Raw genomic sequence first — 16,606 nt, forward strand, 5'->3', positions numbered from 1 at the left:
ACTTGCCAGAGTTCTGTGTGAGCACACGGGTCCTCTGCTTGTACCCTGTGGAGCAACATGTTGCTGAGGACAATTGTGATAGAGTGAGTAATGTGCCTCATGAAGTGAAGTGGAATGTTCTAGCGTCAGCGTACACATCTCTCTGTCTTGGTGTGTGAGGCCCCCTGCACATTGTGTAATGAGTCTGGGTATCATTAGAGGTGCCTGGGAAGTTTGGGGCAAGTCTGGGTGTCGTGGGGGTGAATACGTGTGTTGTGGATTATGTGCCTCTGTGTGGCTCTTCTCCAGGTTGTGGTATGAGTCTCAGGACTGTGGGGCAGGTCTGAGGGTTCCGGGGCTAGTTTCTGGGTTAGGTGGCACATCTCTGTGTCATGCTGTGCAGCTAGATGTTACGCAGTGAAATGCGTCGTGGGTTAGGTCTCTGGTTGTATAGCGAGTCTCTGAGCTACGGTGTGAGGCTAGATGTGGGGCGAGGCTGGTGAGGTCAGGTGAGTCTGAGTGTGGTGGAGAAAATCCTTCTGTTACAGGGAAATCTCTCTGCACTCTGGGTGGATGCTACCTGTTTGGGGGTGATACGTCCTATGTTGTAGGGTGAGTCTGTCTGAAGGAATGTGGGTTGAGATGTCGTGGGGCAAGCGTGTGGGTTTTGGGAAGTATTAGTAAATCGTAGGTGCTGTGAGTGAGTTTCTCGTGACGTCAGTCTGTGACTAGGATGATTCATGCATGTGCTTTCAGTGCACGTTAAGGGAAGCAGAGCAAGGGGAGATGAGGGGAAGCTGGGGATTGTGGGTTGTCTCTATGAATTATGGGTCTTGTGAGTCCTGAGCCTCTGATTTGGAGTAACTGTGCTTTGTGGGAGTGACTCTGGGTGTTCTGACTTTCATGGCTATGATTTTTGGGTGTACTATCCGGAAAGTCTGGGGATTGTGGAACATGTCCTCACGTCGTAGGGCATGTCTAGGTGTCGTGGTGTATACATCGCAGTCTGTACACTGTGGGATATATCTTGGAGTAATGGGGTGAGACTATGTGTCATGGGTTGAGTCTAGAGATTCCTAGCGAATTGTTTTGTCATAGGGCAAGTCTTTGCATTGTAGGGTATGTCTGTGCCTTATGGGGAATCTCTGCTGGTTTTTTGTAAAGCAGAGGGAGTCTCTCAGGTATGGGGTTGTGTCTGTACATGGTACGGCCTTTCTAGAGGTTGTGGTCCGATGCTGAGTATCGTGGGGCAAGTGTGTATGATACAGGCTGATTGTGGATGTGGTGTTCGGGGTGTTCTGGGGTTGTGAAGAGAGTATGGGTTGTTAGGGGCAAGTCTGGGTGTGGGGGAGCTTGTGTTTGTGCAGGGGGACTATGCAATGTGCTGGAAGGCACATCTGCTTTATGACGTATCTCTGTGTGTGATGCGGTATGCCGGTGTGGAATTAAGCATGTCTTGAGTTGGAGAGCTGTATGCTGGGTGATGATTCGTCTTGTGGGGCGAGTTTGTGCGGCGGGCCATGCCTATGTATCATGGGGTGTGTCTCTCAGTGGTGTGGGGCGAGTCCACATATTGTAAAGCTTATCTGTACCATTGCGGGCCATGTATTGATTTTACGGGGTGACGTGAGGTTGTGATGAGATTTTGTGTGTGTAGGAGAATCTGAGTGCTATGGAGCATAGCAGTGCATTGTGGGGAAAACCTGGTGTGGGCTGAGTTTGTATCCTGTGATTTGATTCTAGATGTTTGGGAGTGAATTTGCATTTGGCACAAAGTCTGAGCATGACGTGGCTGTTGTGGGACTGTGGGGAGTGCCTGTGTATTTTCAAGGTATTTTGTACATTTGTACGATGCATCTCTTCAATGGACGTTTTGCCAAGGTGTTGTGGGGGTGAGTATGGGCACCATAGACCGTGTCTAGCTTGTGAATCGAGGGTGCCTTTGGGGTAAGGCTATGTGGTAAAGCATGTCTGCTGAGGAGCAAAGACTGTGTAATATGTCTTCATCTTGCGAGGCAAGTCTGTGTGCCCTAGGGCAATTCTGCGCTTGGGGCTACATGTTTTTCATTGTGGGGTATTTGTCTTGTGGAGTGACTGTGTGTGTGTGTGTGTGTGTGTGTGTGTGTGTGTGTGTGTTGGAGTGAATCTGTATGTCAGAGTGCAGTTCTGTGTTTGTAGCAGAAACCCGGGTGTTAGCATACATCTGTCCACTGCAAGTCAGCTGGAGCAACGTATCGTGGAGCTATTTTGTGCGTTACCTGTAAAACACGTCTTAGTGTTGTACGGCAGGTCTGTGAAGTTGGGGGAGTGGCTGGATGCGTGCAGGCTATTCTCACCACAGTGGGGTAACTTTATGCTGGAGAGTGAGGCTGTGCATTGCAGGGAGATTTTTTCATTGTGGGACTTAACTGTGGGTTCTAGGGCCTGTTTTGGCATTTGGGGATAAGTCTGGGCATTGGAGGGCAGGTCTGTTCATTGTAAGTTCATTGCATGTATTGTGAGGCATTTCTGTAGTATTATGGTGTGAAACCGAGTTTTGAGGCAAACCTAGGTGTTATGGTAATAGTGAATGCCTATGGAGTAAGTTTTGGCAATTTTTTGGAGAATTTCTACATTGTGAGGTAAATTCGTGCATTGTGATGGGATTCCACGGACTGTGGTAGGAGTCTTACGTCATGGAGCGTGGGTGACATCATAAGTTGGTCGAAGAATTGAGGGGTGAGTGCGGGAGTTGGGGGGGAGAGTCTGGGTATTGTAAGGCTCCTAGGTATGTTGTGGTGTGTTTCTTGGTGCCGTGGTGCATGTCTGTGAGTTTGGGCACATATCTGGTGGCTGTGGTATGTGATGGGCTAATTTTTGCTTTGTGGTTGAGTCTCTGCATTGTGGGATAACACTGTGGAGGGGTAAAGTCTGTGCACTGTAGGATGCATCTGGAAGTTGTATAAATTTCTACACATTTGTGGGGCAAGCCTGTTTTCTGTGGTGTGTTTTAGAGCTACGGCACCAGGATGCTGGTGGGGGTGGGGTTGATCTAAGCATTTGAGGATGTGACTGGATGTTGTGGAGGAGTCCACTGATTATGGAATGTATGTTTTGAGAAATGTAAGTTGTTAGGCAATACCGTGTGTTTCTGGGGGGCCCATATCTTATGAGGCATATCTGTGTATTGTGGGATGTATGCTGTGGGAGAAGTTGTCCATTTTGGAACAAGTGTGTGTTTCCATGCAATTTGGGGTGCTGTGAGGTGGACATTATAGGGAAAGCTCTGCAGTGTTACTGGATTCTCCATTGTTTGGGGGGCATCTAGTGTCTGTACATTGTATTTTGTGTCTGGGGATTGTGGGACGAATGTGAGTTGTCAGTTGGTTCTAAGCAAGGGCGAATCTATGTGCTATGCTGTGTCTGATGCAGGGCGGGTTTGTGTATTTTGGACTGAGTGTACGTGTTTGGCACAAATTTGAGAATTGTGTGGTAAGTGTGCAGTGGGGGAGCCTTTGTTTTCTGGGGTAGGTCTCCGTCGGCCATGGTTGTGCATTACGATGCAGTTCTGTACGTTGTGAGGCAACTCAAAAAACTGAGCTGAGGTTGAGTGCCGTTGCTCCTTTCTAGTCCAACCATGGGGAACTGGTGGGCAGCTATGAGCTTGGTGAGGGTGTTTCTATGGGGTTATATTTTTATATTTTAATACGATTTGGCAGCTATTTTTAGAATCTGTGTGTCATACTGTGAGTTTGAAATGCTATGGGTCAAATCTGTGCATGTTTGGGTTTTGGTGCAAGTTTGGGATGTGGAGAGTTAGCGCGCTGTGGGGCGAAAGTGTGTCAGGCTGATCTGTGTCTTGAATGGTGAGCTGATGGGCTGTGATGTACTCCTATGTATTGCGAGAGAAGTCTGTACCTTGGGACATATCTCTACATTGTAGGGTGTGTCTACGTCTTGTAGCGTATGTGTGTGCAGTGCTTGGGCAAATCTTTGTACCACGGGGTAACTGTGTTAATTGTGAGGTTGTTCTATATATTGTACGATGGGTTGTGTCCTGTGATGCTGTTGCATGCCTTACTAGACTTTGCTGGGGTTTATACGTGGCATTGTGGTGCATGACTGTGTTGCGTAAGGACTATGTGTATTGTGTGGCAGTGTGGGCTTTGTGGGGCCTATGTTGGCATTGTGTTACTATTCTGTGTATATTCTGTGTATTCTGTGTATATTCTGAGCTTGTGGGTTAGTGTTATGTTCATTCTTTGAGAGGCATGCCTGTATGTTGTGGGGCAAGTTTGTGGGTTGTAATCTAGGAGCAGTAAGTTGACTCTGAATGTTCTGATGTGAGCGTGGGTCACGCAGGCAGACATCTGCATTGTGGGAGATAGCAACACATTATGGGACGTGTTTGCAGATTGTGGGGTAAGTCTGTGGTTATAGGTTGTTTTTGAGTTCTTTGGGTCCTGCATATCTTTTGGGGGACGATGTGGAGACAACTGAAAGTGTTTGGGGCCTTTGCATTGTGATGTAATTGTTCCCTTGGGGAGCTGTGGGTTGTGCGGGTGCTAGAGTGCACAGTGGGACAAGATGGCGTGCTGTGACGCCGTTCTCTACTGTGTGGAGGAGTCCGCACTGTGACGCTGGGTCTGTACAGTGTAGGGCATGTCGAGGTATTGTGTGTCAGCTCTGTGTGTTAGAAGGTTTTCCATATGTTGTTGGACAAGTCTTGGTATTGTGAAATGAAGGCATTTACTGGAGCCAGTGTGTGGGTTATGTGCCTAATACGGGCACTGCAGGGTGCATCTGCTTTGTTGTATGATTCCGCATATAGAAGATCGGTGTGTGGGGAATGGGGCTATTCACGGGCTGAGGCACAAGCCGGTGTGTTGTGCAGCAAGTCTGAATCCTGTGGAAAGATAATCCGCATTATGGGGTGAGTCGGAGCATTGTGAGCCATTTGGGGTATACCAGTGACATTTGTGGGTTTTGACAAGGATGGCATGATACAATTCTGTGTGTTGGAGAAGTCTATGCATTATGGATTGTTTCTAGGGATTTTAAAGTGAGTTCTTTACGTTGTGGGGCCGCTGTGTTCTGTGGTATGTGTATCGTCGAGCCTGTGGATATATACATAGATGATAGGGCGCATTCAGCTGACGAGGCTGTGTGGATAAGTGGACTGTACCATGGGCATGTTTGCGCATTGCAATGTGTGTCTAGGCGTCACGCGGTCAGTCTAGGTGTTTTGCAGAGACTGCGTGGTAGCTGCTTCTGGGTGTGTGGGCTAAGCGCAGTCATTATGGGAACTGTAGGCAAAGGGTGCTGAGAGTGTGAGCGACGCTGTGATTCTGGGCTTTATGGGGGTATACTCCATATGTTGTAGGTTGATTCTAATTATTTTAGATGAAGTCTTACCATCATCATCCAGTTCCTTGTGTAGAAACAACAATAATAGCAACAACAAGATCAACTAACATTGGTAACACTAATTCTGGGCCAGGCACTATTCTAAACACTGTATAGGCATTCACTCATTTATTCCTCTTAACAGCCCTACTAAGTAGGTACCATTATTATTCCAATTTACACCTGAGAAAAATAAGGCACAGAGAGGTTAAGAAACCGTTCCAAAGTCACACAGTTAATAAACAATACACGTGGGATTGGAACCCAGGCAGCCTGAATCCTAAGCGTAAGCTTTTAACCACAATCTGCTGCCCCTTTGTTTTGGGTGTGCTGTGCCTGGGAACGTGTCTGGGCCTTGTGGAGTATGTCTAGGTGTTGTGGCATGTCTTGGGTTACGGAGCACCTAGGGATTATGAAATTCATCCAGGTAATGCGGGCCTTATGCGTGAATTGGGGGATGGGTCTCGCGGAGAGGGCATTCTTTTACAGCGTCAGGACATCAAAGTGCCAGTGTTTGCACCGCGTGGCAAGGCTTTCTACTGTGGGGCCCTGTGTAAGCGGTACGTCAAGCCTCTGCTTTAAAGGAGAGTTGTGTGGTGCTCCGATTTTGTGATTGTCAAAGGATTTTGTGTGCTTGCCTGAGTACCTATGTTGAAAGGTACGCTTTCTCGTGAGTCTAGTCCCTGGCTTAGGGCGTGCACCTGTGCCTTGTGGAGCGAGGCCGGGTATTGTTGCTCAAGTCTGCTTTATAGGGGACGTTTGTACGTGGTGATGCAGTTCTGCGAGTCCTGGGGGGCCGTGTGTGCTGTGGGGAATGTGACTGCGTCGTAGGGGGCTCCAGGTATTCTGAGGCTCATTGCTACAGGGGGCGGGGGCGGTCTGTGCACTGTAGGGTGCCTCTGTGTGTTGTAATATGTGTGTGTGCGTGTGCGTGTGTGCGTGTGTGTGCACGCATGTGCACGGGTGTGTTCTCATGGAAAGCGTCTATGCATTTTGGGGCCTGTCTGTGCTCGCGGGAAGTGTCTTCGTGTTGTGGAACACGTTTGTGCAAGAGGCCAGCAGGCACGCTGCGGGGGAGGACTGTGCGCCGTGGAGTGGGGGTGTGTGTTATGCGATGCTGAGCACCGTGAGGCTTCTCCGTCCATACCGAAGCACCGCTAGGTGTCTTGGGCTATGCAACCTGCATTATGGAGTGTTCTCGGGATCCGTGAGGCAAGCCTTAGTTTACAGGAAAGACCTTATGCTGTGGGTTTAGCCTGTGGGTTTCGATGTAACTCCAGGCATCGTACAGGGTGTGTGTACACGCTGAGCTGTTCTGGAGCAGACCTGTGTACTGCAGAGCATGTCTGGCTGTCTTTGGATGAGTCTGTGTATTGTAATGAGTCTGCATCGCAGGGAACCCCTGAAGTGTTGGCTGAGTCTGCGTTGCAAGAGTCGTCTTAGGATCACAGCACAAGTGTTGTAAATTTAGGAGCATGAATTTAGGAGCATGTTTGTGGATAGAAGATATATCCACACATTATAAAACAAAAATCTGAGTGTGGGAGGGTGTGTTGGTGTGACATAGGGCACATCACTGAGTCGCAGGGTGCATGCATGAAGGTGTGTGTGTGTGTGTGTGCGCGCGTTGTGTTGTGGGTCTGTGCCTTGTAGTGTGAGGCTAGTGTCATGCATCTGAATATCGTGGGATGAGTTTGTGTATAATGGAGCGAGCAAACTTCTTGATCGTGGTGCAGCTCCGTCTCTCGTGAGCGGCATCTGGTCTGGGGCTCTGTGTCCTGTAGGCTGTGTGGGGGTGTCGCAGTGGGCTATCTGTGTGCTATAGAGTATTTGTACGTGTTCCAGGGCGAGTCTATGTATCACGTGGTGAGTCTTTGTGTTGTCAGGCTCTAGGTATTAGGGGCAGATCAAATACCTTTTCCCTTTAATAGTAATGGTGGCAGGGTTGGGGGCAGTGAGGGTAATAGAAATTAACAACTGCAACAGTTCCCACATGCCAAGCACAGTACTAAGCACTGAACATATCATAACTCATTTCATCCTCACCAACAACCCTTCTGAGTAGGTCCTATTGTTCTCTTTGTTTTACAGATGAGCAAACTGAAGAACAGAGAAACATACTTACCCAAGGTGATACGATTAGAAAGGGGTGGAACCTGGATCCTAACCAGGGAGTCTGGGTCCAGAAGCCTTGCTCTTAACCACTACACAAGCTGTGTCTGTCGCAGGCCAGAGTTGTAGCTCAATAATAGGGTAAAGTAGATCTACAAACGATGATGGAAATATTTTCATTGCAGGGGTAACGTACGTGTTGTGTCTGTCTACGCGCTGGGTAATGTTTATGTGAATAGCGGGTTTTCCATTTTAGAGTAAGTCCGTGTTATGATGCAAATCTGTGCTCTGCAGAAGAGATCTGTGTGTTTCCAGGCACGCCCCTGGGTTGTAAGTTTTGTGAGTGTGATTACGTTGTGGGGCAAGTGTCTGCCCGAAGGGCTTGTCTGCGCACGTAGGGTGAGTCTCAGTGTTCGGTCGTGTTTGTGGGTGTTGCGGGCTAAGTGTGTGTTAACGGGAGAAGCTGTGCACGCTGATGGAATCCTGTGCATGGTCGGGCGTATCTCGGGTATGGGCAGCGGCACGAGTGCTTTGAGGCAGATCTGGGGGTTGTAGAGCAAACGGTCGCACTTGTTTTGGGCATGTGTTCGCGCTGTGTAGCCAGCGTAAGGAGGTGAGGTGAATCTGTATGACAAGTGCGTGTTGTGACACAATGAAGTGCACTGTGGGGGTGCAGCGCTGTGCTGGGGGATGTGTCTGTGTGTTGCATCTGTGTTGGGAAATGAGTCTGGATCATGCCCGTGACTGGGCCCTGCAGGGCGGGTCTGGACACTCTGGAGACAGAGTAGGTGCTGCTGTGGCCTGGGCGTCTGTCACAGAACAAGTCTGTCCGTTGCAGGGCCGATGTGCATGCTGGGGCGCAGTGCTGTGCGTTGCGGGGGGCGTCTGTTTCTTGCAGTGTGTCTAAGGAATTGAGGGCATGTTTTGTCAACACAGGGCCACAGTGCGCATTGCGTGGTGACCGTGCACATGGTGGAGGTCTAGACGCGGCAGGCAAATGGGTCACCGTGAGGCAAGTACTTGCATCATGTGGGAACTGCACGCGTTGTGAAGTGAACTGTGCACGGTAGGACGAGTTCGGGTGTTGTGGCCCAATCCCGTGCACCATGGGGGGCCACGTGTGCTGTACGATATGCCACTGCATCTCTGTGAGGTGGGGTGAGCTTGTCTGAGTGCTGTGGAGAGGGTCTCTGGGTTTAATCTGTGTGCCATGGGGTAAGTCTTCAAGCTGTGGGGTGAGTCTGTGTTCTTAGGGGCACGTCCTTGTGCTGTGGGACAAGCCCGCGTCTTGGGGAGAGGCCGTGCACCCTGGGGCCAGTCTGCCTGGAGTGGGGAGGGCCTGTGTCCCGTGAGGAATGTCTGTGGGGCGAGTTTCTATGCTGTAGGGAGTGCCTGTGTGCTGTGGGGCATCTCAGTTTGTGGGACAGACTGTTCTATGGGAACAATCTTTTGGCTGTGGGGGAATCTGTGTGTCGTGGGGAGACCCTCTATGCCATGGGTTTAGTTTGTGTGTTGCGGGGTGAGTCTGTGTCATTTGGGTAGTGTCTGTCTACCATGCAGCAAGTCTGCGTCCTTGTGGCATGGTCTGGGTCCTGTGGTGCTTGTCTGTGCGTCAGGAAACAAGTCCACCTGTCGTGGGACAGTACGTCCCTGTGTGTGGCTCGCCACGCTGTGCCATGACCTGTGTTCTGGGGAGAGTCCATGTGTGTAGGGTGCATGTATGTGTTATGGAGTGAGGCTGTGTGCCCCGACGTGCGGGAGGAGCCGCGTGCTCTCAGGATGTCTTTGGGATGCGAGGGGAGTCTGTGCCCTGGGGAGAATTTCGGCCATGGGTTTAGTCAGTGGGGCACTGGGAGAAATCTGTGTGCTGTGGGGAGTCTCTGTGCCATGGGCAGAGACTGTGTTCTGGGGTGAGAGTTTGTGTGCTGCAGGGCATGTCTGTGTCCTGTGGAGTGAGTCTGTACTCGCTAGAGAGACTGTGCTGGGCAAAGGGCCTGTGTGATATGGGGACAGCCTGTGATGTCGGCGATTCTGTGTGTGTCATGGATGGGGTCTTTAAGGAAGAGTGAGTCTGTGTCACATGGGGCAGGTCCGTGTCTCTTAGGTGAGACTTTTTGCCTTGCGGAGGGTATGTGTGCCTTTGGGTAAATCCGAGCAATATGGGGGATGTCTGTGTGCTGTGTGGCAAGCGTTTCTGCTGCAGTGTTTTTCCATGTGTCATGGCAAGAGTCTATGTGCTGCAAGGGTGTGTGTGTGTGTGTGTGTGTGTGTGTGTGTGTGTGTGTGTGTGTGTTATTTGACCAGTGGACATTAGAGGGTAAGTTTGTACATTGCAGCACAAATCTGTTTCAGGGCAAATTCTCCTTTAATATCTACAAATAATACCAACACTTATACAATGGTTACTACGTAAGAGACACTGTTCTAAAGGTGCTATTATGAATCCCCATCTTGCATCTGAGAAAATGGAAGCACTAGGTACCGTGGTCATGCAACTAGCAAGAGGACTAGGTTTGAAACCAGGCAGTTTGCTCCCTGTGCCCACACTATCATGACTCCCCTTAGGGCCCTGGGGGCGTTAGAGCCCTCAAACACGGGGAATACTTCGTGGTCACTGCTGCATGTATTCAGAACAGGGAATTTGGAAGAAAAGGCAGTAGCTCAAAGCCTTCCAAGTATTAAAAAATAACACAATGCTCTAACTACAATAACGACGGCAGTTTAGCCCAGAGAAACTGACAGCACGACTGCAGGAGAGCTCCTTCAGTGACGTCGGCCCCCACCACAGCCCTCCCTCGCCACCACGGCTGCATTCTGCCACTGCAGAGGAGCAAATGCGCATGCCCAGGCGAGCTGCTGTTACCAGGGAAACCAGCCTCCAGTCGCAAACAAATCACAGCCTAAATGCGCAAGTCAAGAAATGACCAGGGCTCTGGCCAGGAGCCAAATGAGCCCCTTGCAATAAGGGCGGGCAAGGAATCCTCCCACCCAATGCCCCCTCTTTTTCTTCCTGAATCAGGAAAGGCTAGAGGCCAGAGTCCGAAGTCAATAGAGAAAAAAGTCTGTGTTGGGAGTGGGGATAGGGGTGGGGCGGTCAACAGTGGGTGGCAGATGATTTTAATAATCAAAGATCTCTGTGAGCAATATTTAACTCTTCTCCTACTAAGAGTCTGTGTTTCATGCTGGAGCCTTCCGCCTACAGTGAAAAGAGGTGAACCACTGGGGTGTGTCTACCTACAAGAGATGGTGGCAGTGGCGGCATGGACTGGGACTCATCCTACCTACCTCCTTTAAATCCCTAGATCAGACTACTGCCAGCAATAGGCTGGCAAACATTATTTATTTCTGCTCCTCATACATTTCTTACATTTCCTTCTTATGCCATTCTAGAAAATTCCAGGGACTGAGTCCAGACAGCTTTAATTCTCCGAGTACCTGAGGAGTAGAAAAAGAGGTTGAAGGAGGAACCTTAGGAGTAACACTAACCCGGGGGGTTACTAACACACAATTAGGGTGCCAACTGTGTTCAGGAGGAATAGCACATCTGGAACAGTGGTTTTATATAGTCGGATTCCCCAATTTTAATTTGTAAAAAGCGTCTGATAAAATATAATTTTGGAAAATTTAAAATTTAAAAATCCTGTTTGAAAACCACTGCCCTGAACTGCATGTGCCTAGAATTCTTGAAAGGCATTAGCACAAACATGATGTTTTAGAATGCTGCCAGAAGCTGCAAGAAGGTAGGAATGCTATTGTGGAATGTGACCATCTTGGGTAGAAAGAAAATGGCCGACCTGTGGCCATTATACCCTAGCTAATGGGAGAGCAGTTGTTGCCATTTCAAATCAGTGGAAGAAGGTTGTATTATTCAATAAATGATGCTGAAACAATTGGTGACCTATTTGGAAAAAAAACAAAATTAGATCCTACTTCATATTCAGACCACATACCAAAATCAATTCCAGATGAATTAGAGTTAATTGTAAAAAATGAAGCAATAAAATAATTAGAAAAAAAAATACAGGTCAATATACTCATCAAAGGAAAGAAATAAATCATAAAATCAAAAATCGATAACCGTGGCTATCTAAAAATGTAAAGCTGTGACATGTAAAAAAAAAAAAAACCCAGCATAAATGATATAAAATCAATAGGCAAACAACAACTGGGAAATAATGTTTTTACCACATATGGTAAATAGATTAGGTGATAATGTGTAAGGTGGTGGTGGTGGAGGAGAAATCTTAAACTAGTTCATACCATTTAATCCAGAAATTCCACGTCTACGAATTTATCCTAGGGAAAAAAAAACAGAAAAGCACACAGAGGTTTATATGGAAAGATATTCTTTAAATTATAACAGCAAAAATTGCACATATAAACATTCAATAACTGGACATTTAGTGGGACACCTCTACGATCAGAAATTATGCATCCACGAAACATTGCCTTCTGGTGGAATGTTTACAAAATATAAGGAATTGCTCCCAATATATTGTTGAATGAGTATTAAAGCAAGCTGAAAACTATATGTACATATAATTTTCATTCTGTATATAAATATATATTTCTATGCATTTATTTGCAGGTATTCAGGAAAGAGGGACTGAGAGTAGTTTTTCCACATTTTAAACAATTAGTATGTGACTTTTTTATGATAAAGGGGAAAGATGGCCTTTTTAAGAAGCTATTTTAATAAGTGCTATAAAAGCAGTAGGAGCACAGATAAGAAAGTCTAGGAATAAAGGCAATAAAAGCAGCCTAAATGTACCTATGTACCAACGGAGGATCCAGCCAAACTCAGTACTTACTACATGTTAGCAGGTACAGAATTTCTTACACAAGATGGACTCCTGGAAAATTTCCTTCACTACACCAGAGAATAGTCACATGTCCCTGGATGCGTCAGTCATTCTCTTTGCCGCAGTGCTCAGTTCAATGCCCCCCTCCCTTTGCCTTTAACATGCTCTCCCCCACACCCCCTGCAAAACATGCTACCCGCAGACATTTTTGGCTTGGAAAAATGGCCCTGCGAGCTTTCTTTAAAGCATTTCCTTCTTATTTTTCCTCCTTGATTGTTGTTCTTCATCGAGCTCAAAAAGCTACCTATCTTTTTTTCTCCTTCCTCTTGAAGGGACAAACAACCTGAATTTCAAAGAAATAAAAAGACCACCACTTCAGCTTTTTTTTTTCTTGCAGAAATGGATCCACTAATGCAATTTCCAGGTAAAAGGGGGCCCAAAAGCCTACGCACTTTCAAGCACATTTCAGAAACAAACATAAAAGCTTATCTGATAGGAATCTCTGCGATCCTTCCCACAGCCCTTTTCAAATAAAGCAGCACTGAGAATATTCTGCCTTACTGTACAAATTGATGCCCACGAATACAAATCAATTATTTTCAAAATAAAAGCAGTCACAATATTCATTATTTCTTTTTCCTGATTTTTCATCCTAAAACCAAATTTTAAGCTTTCCCATTCAACACGTTCATCTCTTATATGAAGCAATTAAGCTGAACATTACAGGCTGCCCTCCTCATTTTCTCTCCTGTACAGACATCCAGTCACATGATTTTCTTCATTTAAAAAAAAAAGAGGTATGGTATCCTTACCATTGCAAAGTAACAGTTTTCTCATGCTCTCTCCATACGGGCATAGGAACTTAGATCTGAGAACATCTTCAATCGTAACTCACTCTATCAAGTCTAATTCAACCATTGTAAGGCTGAGGTACTGTTCTGAGTGCAATTTCTCATTTTGGTAACATCTCCATCAAGTCATGCATTGGGAAATATCTTACCAGAATCACAAGGGGAGATTTCTGTATTTCCTTCTAGCAACTCATTTACCGTTTAAGAAACGAGCTTTCAACTAGTAAAGTGACCGTGGAATAGTTAGAATTTAATCCATTTCCCCAATACTGCTGATTAGAATCAGGAATTCCTACACAGTTCTGTATTATTCTCTTCCATCAAAACTTGTCACTTGCTTTGAAAAGCACAGTTTGGGGATCTATTTTACAAAAGATTTCTTAGCTACTTACCAGCTAGCTGCGCGCGCTGCCTCTCCGCCAGCTCTGAGGCTGTCGCACCAAAGGGGAGGGGGGAAAGCGGCAGCAGCCACTTGAAAATGAGCTGTGCTCTGAAGAAGGGATTAGCTGTATGGAAAGAAAGGAAATGCCTTGGGATTATCCTCAAATTCCTCCAAAAACATAAAATCATATTAAACGTTACATGCTAAAAAGTACATGTTCATCAAAGAACAGGTTTTAATAGCAAAACCTCTGATCTAAAACCTACTTAAATTGCCTTGATTTCCAGGGGAACCCCTACAATGTCATGGGCTTTTGGCTCTCCCGTCTCCCAGCAACAGCCTCATTAATATTTTCTTTCTGCAGTGGTCCTACTAGGCATCAAAGAACATTGCCAAGGTCTAGTCTCTGAGAGCATTTTGTTGTTCATATGTGTTTTCCCCAGGCAAGTAATAAGGAGAGTCAGGCCTTCAATAACAAGTTCTCCAGAGGAAGAGTTTGGATTGGAATGACAGCCCATTCAAATGAGAGATTTTTCTTCTGCCCTCCCTTGGTGCAATTCTGCCATTAGACCCCTGCCCTAAAGATGGGCCTCAGCAAAAGATGCCCAACCCCTTCTCCAATCCCCAAATTACACACAGAAATTCAGGCCCTAAACCAGTGTTGTTATTATCCACTATGTTCAGAAAAGAAAAAATGCACAGAATTCACCTGTGTCCTTAGCTCTGTCACCATGACCCATCAGCATGGCTACTGGAGGTATATGGCATTAAAACAGTGGATGAAATATAACCAGAGCAAAACCCACTTATCTTAATAATGTAAATATTAACATTAATATGAGAAAATATTGACTACATGTGAAGGAAATGAGAGCAGGTTATTACACACTATGTACAATGCGATCACATAACTTATGGGGATCAGAATAAACATACGCAAAAACGTACTGCACCAAAATGTTAAGAATGATTATGTCTGGGTTTTCTATGGGCGGTAAAATTTGATGGGCATTTAGATCATTTTTCTTTTTGCTGATCTATTTAATAACTTTTCTGCAATTAACACATATCCTAGGTTCTTAAAAGAGAACCATGCCCAACAATGTGAATGTACTTACTGCCCCTGAACTGTGCACTTAGAGTAGTTACAATGTTAAATTTTACGTTATGTATATTTTACCACAATAAAAAAGAGCAAACCATTCATTCACTCCACTCAGTACATACTGAGTCTCACCACATTCAATATACTGCGTGGTGGGCAGAGATTATAAGAATGAATAAAACACAGTCTGTTCCCTTCTAAAAGCTCATAATCTAATGAGTGACTACCCCAAAAACTTCTATGTGGGTTTTTATTATACATGACATATAGAATTGCTGCCTTTAGAAACAGAGTATTTTAGTAACATACCTTTTAAATTTCATCAATTTTAGGTAACAGTTATAATTAGGGTTGTTACATTGTTTGCCTAAAAAATACTGGACTCCCAGTGGGTGGAGGAAGTAAAGAAATATATATTAAATACTTTAATATGTTATTAAGTATTTTAATATGTAAACAAATATATTTACACAACTGTATGTGGATAAAATTGTCATATTTTTAAAGGACGGGAAGGGAAATTCTTCTAGATTAAAGAAGATTAAAGAGATATGACAAAAAAAAGAATATGATGAACAAATGTACTATGTACTATGTGATCTTCGATTAGATTCTGGATAGAAAATAAAACATCTAAAAAAGACATTTCAGGAACAACCGAGACATTTGAATACAGACTGGACAATACTAGATCAATGTACAAGTTGCTTGGTATGATAATATAGGATGATGGATTTGTTCTCATGAGATACATGCTAAGTACTCAGAGGCAAAGTGCCATAATGTCTACAAATTACTCTGAAATGCTTTAGAAAAAACCGTAGTGAGAAACAGATAAAGCAAATGTGGCAATATGTTAATAATTGGTAAATCTAGGTTAAGTATACACAACTTTTGCTATATTATTCTTTGGTCTAAAATCCAGAAAATAAAATATTTTTAAAAATGATTATTGCAGGGGCACCTGGGTGGCTCAGTTGGTTAAGCATCTGACTTTGGCTCGGGTCATGATCTCAGGGTCCTGGACTCAAGTCCCACGCCGGGCTCCTGGCTCAGCGGGGAGTCCGCTCGCCCCTCTGCCTCTCCCACTTGTTCTCTCTCTCTCTCTCTCAAATAAATAAAATCTTTAAAAAATTATTGCACAACGGGGCACCTGGGTGGCACAGCGGTTAGGCGTCTGCCTTTGGCTCAGGGCGTGATCCCGGCGTTATGGGATCGAGCCCCACATCAGGCTCCTCTGCTAGGAGCCTGCTTCTTCCTCTCCCACTCCCCCTGCTTGTGTTCCCTCTCTCGCTGGCTGTCTCTATCTCTGTCAAATAAAAATAAATAAAATCTTTAAAAAAATTATTGTACAACAATTGTATTTAAAGTTAAAATTCATATACATTTTGGAATTAATGACAATTAGGTTTATAATCTCTCATTTGGAGAAAGCTTTCCATACTGACCAACCGGATGATGAATTTTGTCATGCGCCATCTAGTGGTAAAATCCTGATTTACCATCACTGAAGAATTTCTAAAGAACATAATTTGACAACTGACCCATTAAATATTACTATAATTTTATTGTAATAAACAAATAAGAGGAAAATTATTTTGTTGCTGTTTATCAATACAGTTAAAAGTTTTCCTTAATTTTCGTTATTTGTCTTTGGTTATAGGGGAACGCCGCTGCTCAGCTGTCCTAACAACCTGGCACATCTCCACATAGGTCCCGTAAGCAAGGCTCATCTGCGAAATGCCCTGGGATCCCCCCTCGAATAGGGCAAGACAAGCAGTCTTGTGAAAACTGTTTCTCACTACCTCCCTATTTTGTGGGGGGCTGCCAAGAGGCAGTTTCTTCTCTACTTCCCCAATTCAGGTGAAGCACAGGACTTTCTACCTTGCTTCCTCCCTTAGGATAAAACTTCAGGCTCTACAACCCACTAAATGTAATATGGAAACAGCTCCTCCATGATAGAGTGACTCGCTGCTCATGTTGTCTGTCA

Source organism: Ursus arctos, chromosome X (assembly GCF_023065955.2).
Source record: "Ursus arctos isolate Adak ecotype North America chromosome X, UrsArc2.0, whole genome shotgun sequence".
In the NCBI taxonomy this organism is placed as follows: domain Eukaryota; kingdom Metazoa; phylum Chordata; class Mammalia; order Carnivora; family Ursidae; genus Ursus; species Ursus arctos.